Here is a 12,977-nt window from a genome sequence, read left to right as displayed (position 1 = left end):
AAAAACATATTTAATACAGTCTGTTATGTCAGGCTGAGACTTGGTGCATTTATGGTGGAAAAGTCGTAGTTTTCGCAGGCCTACGTGGCATAGTTCTGTGTGCTAGCCTTGTTCTACTCTTTTTTTCTTTTTATTTGTTTTTTTAAATTCACCAAAAACATATTTAATACAGTCTGATATGTCAGCCTGAGGCCTGGTTTATCTGTGGTGGAAAAATCGCAGTTTCGCAGGCATACGTGGCATAGTTCTGTGTGCTAGCCTTGTTCTACTCTTTCTTTTTTTTTATTTGTTTTTTTAAATTCACCAAAAACCAAAAACATATTTAATACAGTCTGTTATGTCAGGCTGAGGCCTGGTGTTTCTGTGTTTGAAAAATCATATTTCCGCAGGCATACGTAGCATAGTTCTGTGTGCTATCCTTGTGCTACTCTTTTTTTTTTTAAATTCACCAAAAAGCAAAAAAAAATGTAATACAGTCTGTTATGTCAGTCTGAGGCCTGGTTTTTCTGTGTTTCTGTGAAAATACAGAAAAATCTTTAAATGAGAAGGTGTGTCCAAACTTTTGGTCTGTACTGTATCTCTGTGATTTAAGGGCATAACAATTAAAATTTGGAAAATTGCGAAATTTTCAAAATTTTCACAAAATGTCCTTTTTTTAAAAAAAAAACGCAGTTAATATCAAATTTTTTTTACCACTATCATGAAGTACAATATGTCACGAGAGAACAATGTCAGAATCATCAGGATCCGTTGAAGCATTCCAGAGTTATAACCTCATAAAAGGACAGTGGTCAGAATTGTAAAAATTGGCCCGGTCATTAACGTGCAAACCACCCTTGTGGGTTAAGGGGTTAAATGTGGAGACGAACCTTGGATGATCCTCATTTGTTTTCTTCTTTTTTCCCTCCACCAACAGACCATTTCTGGAGGTATTTTTTGCCCTCATGTATCCTCTCCTGATAGATCTGTTGTTGTATGCTCTTTGTCTAAACCGCTCCCCAAGGTCCACAGCCTGCCTCTCAAATAAAGAATCGGAGGTACAGATCTTTCTAGCAAGAAGGAACTGACCAGTGGGGATGGCCTTTTCCGTGGACCCCGGATGTGAGAATGATGTATGTAGTAAAGCATTAACTGAAGTTTCCTTACAGTACATATCCGTGTATACAATGCCACTATCCTGTACCCTAAGCGTGAAGTCAAGAAATAAAATTTACTGCTGATGATATGTATATGTGAGACTGATATTGGCGTCGTTGGGATTCAACCCCAACAGAAAAGACTGTAGTCCTTGGACAGAGCCTTTCTAGATGAATAGGACATCGTCGATGTACCTATACCATCCCAGGATTAGGGAGTCGGGGATTATCTGTATGGCGAGAATATCCTGTATGTACTTTATGTGTATATGTGTGTATGTATTTTTTTTTTACACAGTAGCTGGATGATGGGACTACTGTTGTCCCATCATTGGTTAGCTGTCACTGTAGCATGCATAGCTGGACAGGACTAGTAGACCCATCAGATGATGCCTGCCTACACAAGACCCGCACACACACAGCCCCGCACACACCCGTAGACAGACACCCACACAATCCCGCACACCCACAGACATGCACACACCCACAGACAGACACCCACAGACACGCACACATCCGCAGACACGCACACACCCGAAGACACGCACATACACACACAGATGCAGACAGACACCCACACAGCCCCGCACACTCCCATAGACACACACACAGCCCTGCACACACCCGCAGACAGACACACACACAGCCCCGCACACTCCCAGAGACACACACAGCCCTGTACACACCCACAGACACACACAGCCCCACACACATCCGCAGACATGAACACAGCCCCACACACTCCCGCACACATACACACAGCCCCGCACACATCAGCAGACAGATACCCACACAGCCCTGCGCAGCCACAGCCCCGCATACAGCCCCGCACAGACACGCACACAGCCCGCATCCAGACACACAGGCCTGCACACACCCACAGACACGCACACAGCCCCGCACACACCTGCAGACAGACACCAACACTGCCCCGCACACACCCGCAGACACGCACACAGCCCCGCACACAAAAGAAGACATGAACACAACTGGAGACAGACACCCACACAGCCCCGCACACACTCACAGACAGATACGCACCCAGCCCCGCACTCTCCCACAGCCCTGCACACAGCCGCAGACATGCACACAGACACGCACACAGCCCCGCACACAGCCACAGACAGACACCCACACAGCCCCACACACACTCACAGACAGACATGCACACAGGCCCGCACACTCCCACAGACACACACACAGCCCCGCACACACCCAAAGAAAGACACGCACACAGCCCCGCACACACTCAGACAGACATGCACACAGCCCCACACACACCCTCAGACACACACACAGCCCCGCACACACTCACAGACAGACACGTACACAGCCCCGCACACACCCGCAGACACGAACACAGCCGAAAGCAAGCACACAGACCCACACAGCTGCAGACAGACACCCACACAGCCCCACACACACTCACAGACACACAAACAGCCCCGCACTCACACAGACATGCACACACACCCGCAGACACACACAAAGCCCCACACACTTGAAGACACATGCACAGCCCCACACACACAGCCTCGTACACACCCACAGACAGACACCCACACAGCTCTGTAGACATCTCCGCACACACCAGCAGACATACACACAGCCCCACTGTCAGGAATCCCACCGTGCTGCCACCAATATGTCACGAATCGGGATGACGCTTGGCCAGCACACGGCTATCACCTGTGCAGGAGAGCTTATCGTAGTTATCCTTCCACTGCTACAATGTGATGAAAACACAAACAAGGCTATTAAACTATCAATTTACCGCAGGGACTTATTTTAGTTATCCCACTGCTGCTACAATATATCACAAACTGCAGGGATTTATGTATATCCAGCTTTCCAGTTCCGCTTTGGAACTTGCAGCTCTCCGGTGCCCCCCTTACCCTCAGGTCAGTCAGGGAACTACACCTAGGATAATTGGTCACTGGATGGGCCGCTTCACTGTGGACTGGCTAGCAGACATGCTGCAGCGAGGGAATAATAAATGCTCAGGCCGCAGCCAGACAATAGCTTACAAAACCCCAAATAGGAAATTAACACACTGGCGCTAATGATGGATCAGTGAAAGCTGCTGATACCCGACAGGTGCCGTGCCTCACCTGTCACACCTACAGGTGAACTAGAAAAAATGCAAAGAATAAGGTATCGTGCTAAACCAACTAAAACAAACTTATGATATGGGTTTTGCAAAACCCTATTACACCCACAGACTACCAATGATGGAACTGCCAGAGCTGATAACAATCATATATAGGGGTAGTTGTAGACACTTACTCGTTAACTGAGTCATGGAAGATGGTGCCAATCGGTGTTACAGCCTGCGGGTGTTGTTGCTGAGGGTTCCGGACAATCAGGCGGCAGGAAAACCTGTAGTAGTGGTTGGAAGACGCGCAGAGCCAGAAGCGCCCCGAATATCCTGGATGCGCTGCTGAAAAAAATGGCCGACACTGCTCGGCAGCGTGTGACGTCACAAAGCTACGGAGCTAGGATGGGGCAAAAAGCTAACCAATGCATTTCGAGGGACTCCGTCCCTCTTCGTCAGAGTTACCGCCCCCTCCCTGTCGATTGTTATATATAGTTGTCCAAGATAATTGACATATTAGCCCCCAAGGAACCGGACCACAGAAAAGATATAAATGCACAATGATTATGACTGCACACTAATTGGTAGTAGTGACCGTGCGATATCAGATCACATATACATAATACTTAGTATATAAATAGTATATAAATGGAATTGTTATAGAAGTGTGCAAGATGCTGCAGAAGGACATTAAACACCTTTACAAATAATTGAAAATATTTACAAATGGAACTAAATTATCTTTATTGATATTATTAAAACTGAAAACTAGAAGTGGATGTGAAAGTATACCACTAGAATTAAAAATATATATAATAGCGCATATAAACAACTACCACTTTTAATAAATAACTACTGCTTGTATAAAAGGTAAAACCATGTAAAAACGACATAAATAGTGTGGATAAAACTATTTATTTACTTAGAAAAATGATTCAGAATTTTATTAAAAATGTTTTTTAAAGGTTTGAGTTATAATTTTTTATTTTTTATAAGATACCCCCCATTACTCAAAATGACTTAAAATGCATATAACTCTAACTCGTGGTTCAGGCCCATAGGGGCCAAACTGTTTAGATTAAAAATCCATTGGGATTCAACCCTGGACATTTTCTAAAGATAGTCCCCACCCCTTTGGCTATGAGGAACAATCTGTATGCCACAAAAAAGGACATCCCTCAGGGACTGGTTATGTTTGTCCTTAAAGTGACGAGAAAGGGGGTGTCCTAAACAGCCTTTTTGCATATTTTTAAAATGTTCCTTAATACGCTCCATTAGGCGGCGTTTAGTGCGACCAACATATAACTTACTACATGGGCACTTAATGAAATAGATAACTCCTGAGGAAAAACAGGAAATACTTTCTTTGATTTGAAAATCCTTAGTGCCATCTATGTCAAAGAACGTAATTTGTCGTTTTTTTTTTAAAGAAGTATGTAAACAACAAAAACAGCCACCACACGGTAAAAAACCAGCACTTGAATGGTTCGATGTTTGAGAACACATTTTCTTGTTAATTGCCGTAGTGGGGGCTATAAGATTGCCCAATGTTTGGGCTCTCCTATATACGAACCTAGGGTGGACAGGAAGAAGCTCACCTACCTCTTTGTCTTTCTGTAAGACAGGCCAGTGTTTGCGGATAATGCGGACAAATTTACTATAGCCTGCATGGAACTGTGTCACAAATGGCAAAGTGTGAACTTGTTCCGATAGTTTACTGTTACTTAGGTTCTTTTTGGATGTTGGTTTAAATAGAGAGCCTCTGTTTGGGCCAGCTCATTTTTCGTTTTTTCCAGCAGCAGCCTGGGGTACCCCTTTTCCAGAAATTTCTTGGTCAAATAGCTTGATTCCATATAGTAGTCCTCAATCGTTGAGCAATTGCGCCTAATCCTCGTGAATTGCCCTTTTGGTATGTTTGTAAGCCAATCCGGGAGGTGGCAGCTGGTAAGATGTATAAAACTATTGGAATCGACCGTCTTTCGGTGGCATTTGGTGCGCAATTGGTTATTCCCCACATAAGTGGTGAGATCCAAAAAATTAACCTCAACAGGGCTTGTATGGGATGTAAATTCCAGGCCATAGGAATTGTTGTTGAGTCCCAAAAGAAAGGTACTAAGCTCAGCTTGGGAGCCTTCCCATATAAGAAAAATTCCTAGGATATAATGGTATGGTAATGTAATATTCAAACAGAAAAAACCCAATACCTAAAAGATACCTTTATTGAAAACTATTAGAAACTTTTTGACAATTAACCACAGACCCACATCCAAAAAGATAATAATAAACACTAGGCCCCTACTGTACCCTGTTACTCCCTAATATGCCCTTCCTGGCAGTGGAGGTTGGCACCCTATCTTGTACGCAAAGTGGCGCCCCCACTCTGGCTCTGCGCGTCTTCCAACCACTACTACAGGTTTTCCTGCCGCCTGATTGTCCAGAACCCTCAGCAACAACACCCGCAGGCTGTAACACCGATTGGCACCATCTTCCACGACTCAGTTAACGAGTAAGTGCCTAACACTACCCCTATATATGATTGTTATCAGCTCTGGCAGTTCCATCATTGGTAGTCTGTGGGTGTAATAGGGTTTTGCAAAACCCATATCATAAGTTTGTTTTAGTTGGTTTAGCGCGATAGCTTTCAAAACCCCATTCCGTCGCTGCCAGCGGCACCCACCTAGCCCAGAACATACTTTGCTGCCACCAGCTCAGATTTCTCACAGAGAGGGGTTCGAGCCAACCCAAATTAGTAGCGTAATTACTTCAGGCATGTGAAAAATTCATATAGACGAACTAGTAGTTTCATAGTTTACTCCAAAAAAATTAGGCAGTGTTTATAAAAGGTATATTAAGATTTTACAATGAGACAAGGTATATACAAGGCAATCACAAAATAAACAGGGATTAAAGCAGAAATTAACACTTACATGTGCTCAGATCATCCTAGCTAACCATGCTGGTGGGTGGAGCCAAATATCCCAGTTCATCAGGGAGTCTGGATAGTATGAAATCCCAGGCAAGAATGAATGCTGGACTCAATGGCAGTAACTTATACTGGTAAGCTGTGACATCACTAAAGGGGCTGGTGTACCTGCACCCTCCCCTCTCCTCAAAGTTACAGATATTACCAGCAATACTTATAATTATCATATCTTGGCTCCAGAAAATGGCAGAGTCACAGCACACCCATCATTCATCTTATATTAAAATTTGCTTTCTAATGATACTGCACTCGTTGTCTAGTTGTTCCACACGGTTCAGGAGAAATCCGCACTTGGTACTCGTTGCATTTATCTGCTAGCACTTACAGTGATTGACAGATCTACCTATGGGAATTCTCAATATGTACTCCTTATTTTCCTAGCCCAAATCGGTGGGCCAATATCTCACTATAATAGAACAAAGAACCTCATGTCTTTTGAGAGAGACTATACCAGTTTTAGCTGGTACTAGATGGGATGAGGGAGAAATGAGCAATCTAGGGAGATTGGCTTGCAGCTAGAAGCCATAAACATTCCTGAGGTGGGAGGGAATGAGAGGTTTGTGATTCACACACACACACATATCAGCAGGCAGAAGCAAAAAGAGAAGGGGGGGTCAGAGCCCACAGTGTGCATGATAACAGGGAAAATGAAAAATCCTACTCCATTTTATACATTATTGTGACACCCACACACAGCAGCAAGGAAGAGGACGTCATCACATGAAGATAAAAGGCGCCGGACCTGGACCGCAACGCCCATCGGACCGGACCAAACCGGGACCGCCCCAAACCGGGACCGCCCCTGGGTGAGTATAATCTTACTTGTTTTTCTTATCTTTCAGGATACATTGGGGGCCTATATACAGCATTACAGAATGCTGTACATAAGCCCCTGATGGTGGTGGCCGCTGTTTATATACGAAATATGAGGTGACAGATTCCCTTTAATCATAACAGATGCGGATTCTTTACTGTAAGAGCAGAGAGACAATGTTACTCTCTGCCGTATGATGTTGTAATGAGTGATTAATTGCTAAAATTTAAGAGGGGACTGGATACCTTTCTTGAAAAGTATAATGTTACAGGGTATATATACTAGATTCCTTGATAGGGCGTTGATCCAGGGAACTAGTCTGATTGCCGTATGTGGAGTCAGGAGTGAATTTGTTTCCCCAATGTGAAGCTTACCATTTGCCACATGTTTTTTTTTGCCTTCCTCTGGATCAACATGTTAGGGCATGTTAGGTTAGGAATGATACGGGTTGAACTAGATGGACTTAAAGGCTTCCTTCAACCTTAATAGCTATGTTACTATGTTATATGTATATATTTCTACCTGTTGTGTGTTCCATTTGCACTACAGCAAGAGAAATTTATTCACAATCGGTGTTGCTTCACAACTGGACAGGCTGATTTCACAGAAGTGTGATTGTCTTGGAGTTACATTGTGTTGTTTAAGTGTTCCCTTTATTGTTTTGAGCAGTGTATTATTGACATCTCATGCAACTGGCACCTTATGGATAATCATTGATAATTCTATCAACCAAAGAATAAAAAGTGGAAGATCTTGAGTCATAAGCCACAGAAATATGAACGACAAGCAAACAGTCTTTACATCAATCTTCACATCATAGTATATGGCTTTGAAACGCGGTCACTAAACACGCTGAACCTAGGTGTCCAGTTATCGTGGGTGACCGCACGCCATACAGTTCATTAATGTCCATGGAGCACAACAGGCACCAACATACGACATTATGGTTGCAGTCTCTAATCATGCTGGACTTTACTCCGTCCAGTTACCATGGGTGACTGCACAGCACCCCATACGCTGGGTTACCTTCCAGGAGCTTTTGCTCCATACGCTGACTCCTGTCAGTACTCTCTCTCTCTCAGGGAAGTTGCCGAACTGGGATCACAGTCCCGGGCAATGCCTTGCTCACCAGGCCACCTGACAGTCCAGATGCTCAGATGGGCTATAGCTTCCCCAAACGCAGTGCCATCACGGACTCTGCACATGCATCCTCTCTTTGCGCTATTCAGGATGTCCATCCCCATCTGAAACCGTCCAACACACAGGCCCCCAGGTCCAAGGCCTCCCCTTCAGGGATCTAGTCCTACTCCCAGGACCTCCCAACACAGAGGCCCTCTAGGACCTGGCACACAGACCACTCAGGTCCATCGATCTCTCTCCATGTGACCTACATGGTCACATTATATACTTGTAGCCACTCCCATAAGTGGGAGGTGTGTGTGGCTAGTTCAACCATTACAACTACAGATATGTCTCCATGCATATCCTGAGGAGCACATGCAGCGCCACCTAGCTGTAACAGGGGTCACTGCATCACAGAATCAATCATCCAAGAGGTCGAATAAACCTGCAGCTGAGCTGGCCCTGGTCACAGAGGTCTGAGTCCTACCCAGGCCATCAGCAATATGTTATCATCACTTCTATCATAGAAATGCCAATTTGAGAAATTCTATCATCTAGTAGAATGTATGAGGACATGTGGTCCTGGTGAATCAGATGATGACACAATTCTCAGAACACTGCCCCCTATCAGTGGAAATGTGAGAAAATCCACTGATGCCACCAAATGTTTGAAGACTTTATCCTGAGCATTAGGTCATATAGTTTGATGCATCGTTTCAGAGAGATTGAGAAGATAAAGGAAAGTGTTAATAGAGCGTTTCGGCGTGCTGGAATACTATGGACGAGTTGCTGCAGCTGCAAGTCGCACGGTTGGTCGACAGTTGCAACACTTGCAGGGATTGTCTAACAAACAGGCATGTCTAACAAATCCCTGCATGTGCTGCGGCTATCGAACAGCGGCGAGACATTCAGCCATGATGACTTGAAAATAGTATTTGAGAACGTCAAAGACACTTTGTTAACCCCCGAGCATGGTCTCTAATCACTACATGTCATATGCTGAGAATTGGAAATAGGAAAAGCTCAGCCTAACCTCTGTAACCACCGGATGTCATCTATTACATGGAAAACTGCCAGGATGTTATTTCACTCATCCCTATTTGTGCCACCATCATTATCAGCTGCTTTATAAGCGACAGGTAGTGAGAGAAAAAGTATTGGTTATTCCACTGCATTGTGACATCATCACTTACCTTATATGGAAGTTGGCAGTGATGTCACACAGGTCAGTGATGATGTCACAATAGAGCGGAACATAAAAACACTCCGTTCCATCTCCCTGGCTCAGACTTGGTAATTGTTTGTCTCCTGACTGCACTTACTTAGATCTTTTTCTTGTGTATTAGTGATTTAATTGCGAAATACATGTGAATTAGCTGAATACTTCTGTATTAGCAGATATTAGCTAAATACTTCGGTATTAACAGATTACTTCTGGATTAGCGGATTATTTGTGGATTTTCCTGAAGATCATCGACTGAGGACTTCTCCATCTGGAGGTAAATCTATTGTGTGCTGTTATGACACTAGAAGTTTTTCTCCTGATTATTTTCCTTGTACTCTGGTGTATGGGTAGCGGCCATTGCCCCTAGAGATGAGTAACTCGTCCAGCACAATTCCTGGCACAATAACACAGATAAAAACAAAAATTCCTGAAAACGGTTTCACCAATTTTGTTTTTTATTTACAAATCATGAAACAAATCCAGTCCTCAGTGATCGGATATAAAAGTAGGAATCGCCGATAGAAAACCAGGGAGCAAATCTCAATGTCAGGATTGGGCCAACATTAGACGCCATTTTTCCCTCATCTGTTTCTTCCTCTGTATGCTCCATCTGTTTTTCATCCGTTCTTGGGCAGAATATTTATTTTTTCCTTCCATGTGTCATCAATGTTTTCTCATATGCAAAAATGGGAAAAAAAGTGATGGAAGACAATTTCAGTCTTTCCATTTTCTTTTTTTCCTCCACTTTTTCAAACAGACATGCCTTTCTTATTTTTCCTTTTATTTATTTTCCATAATGTGAATTTTTCTGCCCTTAAACCAGTAGTCAAAGCACACAAATAGTTAATAAAGAACATTTACCACATGTTCAATGGAGGGGGGCAATAATGCAAAATGTGCCCCCATCTGTTTACATGGGGAGGAATGATAGATAGATGCACATTATAAGGTGGGAGGGGGATAATGTGCAGAAAGGGCATCCAGCTATTTACATGGGGGGACGCTGATGTTCCCCCAGTTATTTACATGGGGAAGAGGGCGATAATGTGTAAAATGTGCCCTCAGCTATTTACAAGGGGGATAATAAGGAAAGGGGTATCCAGCTCTCACTGTACTGTATGTATATATGTAATCCCTCTTCACATGTGCAGCGCTCTGGAATTAAAGGGGTTGTCTGGCCTTGAGCTACAAGTCTGCAGTCACTCTATGATTCGCCGGCGGTGGGTGCATGACCACAAGTGCTTTACATACATGAGGTCATGTACAGACTAGGCAGCCGCGGCCTTGATTAATGCAAGTGTATAGAGCGAGGTCAGATTCAGTCTAGTCGGAATGTGGCAAATCACAGACATGGAAGCACATGACCCCCTGCTCCGGAGGATCCGCAGAGCGCAGTGCGTGTTATGTGAGCGTTCATAAGTCTCCATCACATAAAGTGACTGCAAACTTCTAGCTTAAGACTGGACAACCCCTTTAATGGTGCTTTAAAGGGAACCTGTCACCTGATTCATGCTGCCTAAGTCACAGCCAGCATGAGTCACAGATGGCCGCACAATTGCAGCGAAGGTATATTATTCTCAGAAACGCTCCAGCTAGCCAGGGACCATAGCCGGAGACATGACTAGTCCAGCACTGCACCTGGCCGGCTCTTCCCAGCACCACAGCAGGTGATTATCAGGTGTCTCCTTATGTACAGGCGAGGGAGAGACCTGTCAATCACAGACGGCCGGTGCAGTGCTGGACTAGTCCTGTCTCCGGCGATGGGTCCCGGCTCGCTCTTCATACTACATAATGTACCTTGCTGCAATTCATGGCTCCGTGGCTCGGGCAGCAGGAATCAGGTGACAGGTTCCCTATAGAGATAAATACTAGTAATGATAATGGCAGCCAGCTCTCTACTTGTATGGTGCAGGGTGAGCTGCACTATGGATTATGTCACCATGTAATATGGCTCCAATGTTTTCTCCTCCCCTTCAGAACTCCCTCCTGACTCTGTCTGGTCCAGGACCACAGAGGGGACGTCAGTCACCACCTACATAAGCTGAGAAGAGAACGTCAGCGTGTACAGGACCCCGCAGAGCCGGACATCTGTAGAGTGAGTATAATGGCGGAGGCTCTGGGCCTTCTTCTTACACTAATTAGATAAGTGGACGAGGCCGGACCACGGCTGTCGGCACCGACCACTGAGTTAGGCCAGGATTGCACCTGACAACCTGCCGCATTTAACCACTATCAATCGGCTACTTGTTGGCTGGTCTGAAATAAAACCTGTGTGAGTTACTACGTTAGTGGTGATCGGGTATACCATCACTGTACACACAGAACTGGGAAATAAAATGGTAAAATCTAATCTGCTCCTTATATTACAGGTGGAATATCGCTCTACTGCTGGAAGGTTCTCACAGTTTTACTTGTGGAGCGTTGAAAGCTCAAGTGTAAACTTTTGTTTTTGGATTAGAAATCTCATTTCCATCGGGAATTCACCAGATATTACTGTAAGTATTCTGAGGTTATAACAAACATTTCCTGCCAAAAAATAAAAGAATAAAATCTGACCGATCTATTGCTCATTTTAGGGTTGATAAACGACTACAGAGCTGAAATCTGGACAAGAAGATCCCTGTTGATTACTAAGATCCCAGCTGAATTCTGTAGCACTACTATTCCCATCACATTTCTTGGATCAACCAGAAGAGTAAAGTAGTTAGAGGGTAACGATACTTTTATGTGACATTTAATCATAGGTTGTAATGTGTGAATATGATGTGAAGAATGACGCTATTTCCGGCCATTATATGGCTTGTATGGTGTTTTGCATTGTTCTCCAGTTTTCACCCTACAGTCACTATCTCTAATTTGCATTTGTCTTTGAATCAGTGTCTCCCATACAAAAAGTATTTTAGATGTTTCCTCAGGTAGCACAGAGGCATGGAGGAAATTACATAGCAGTACTGAGCATTGTAGCTGTGAATCCAGCTCTGGAATAAGCTAATATACCTGCTAGAATCCTGCAGGACAATGTTTCTGTGCTTCCTCCTGGCTTTGCTCCTCCTCTCCCTCCAAACTTGTGAAATCACTATGCAAGACGGATTTGTGCCGTTGATTCAGAGTTAATGGCATCAGGAGATGGGGGAGGGGAAGAGCTGACTGATGAGAATAAAATGAAGCTCATTTCTCTGATAAGATATATTATGAAGTGTCTTATATTCACTTATACTATTGATTTATACAATTTGCTGAAGGTTCAGTTCCCATGTAAAGTGAATGTTTTCTTTATGTTTTGCTGTCTCAGGTTGTCCTCCGGCTTTATCCTCCCATCCTGCCGTACTACTTATCTGACTGTTACAAGGAACATATCTTGGATGTAAGTGTTTTATTTTACGCAAATGAGAAGAAAAACCCAAACCTCGCTATAAAATGTACATTGTCTTGTATTTCCGGACAATCTGTTACTTATACAATGTTTAGCCTATATCTAATACATGCATGCCTGGATTTAAGAACACCGGGTGATTGTTTTGGAATTTTTGTTTTTTTATGGGGGAAGTGGTAAAAGTGCCTATTCAGACTTTTTCTATGGGGCCTCATGATTTCTATGTACA

General features: G+C 43.9%; 1 long non-coding RNA gene across 1 annotated transcript; it reads left to right on the top strand.

Moving 5' to 3' along the window:
* The first annotated feature begins 9,434 nt into the window (after positions 1-9,434).
* Positions 9,435-12,718, top strand: LOC143818582 (uncharacterized). The gene is made up of 3 exons (XR_013224623.1): positions 9,435-9,649; positions 11,353-12,086; positions 12,668-12,718. It is a non-coding gene; the product is annotated as an uncharacterized LOC143818582 (long non-coding RNA).
* Positions 12,719-12,977: the final 259 nt, after the last annotated feature.

The sequence above is a fragment of the Ranitomeya variabilis genome, chromosome 3, assembly GCF_051348905.1.
Source record: "Ranitomeya variabilis isolate aRanVar5 chromosome 3, aRanVar5.hap1, whole genome shotgun sequence".
Taxonomy (NCBI): domain Eukaryota; kingdom Metazoa; phylum Chordata; class Amphibia; order Anura; family Dendrobatidae; genus Ranitomeya; species Ranitomeya variabilis.
Note: the sequence above shows the minus strand (reverse complement) of the source record. Positions and strands in the feature narration are given on the sequence as shown.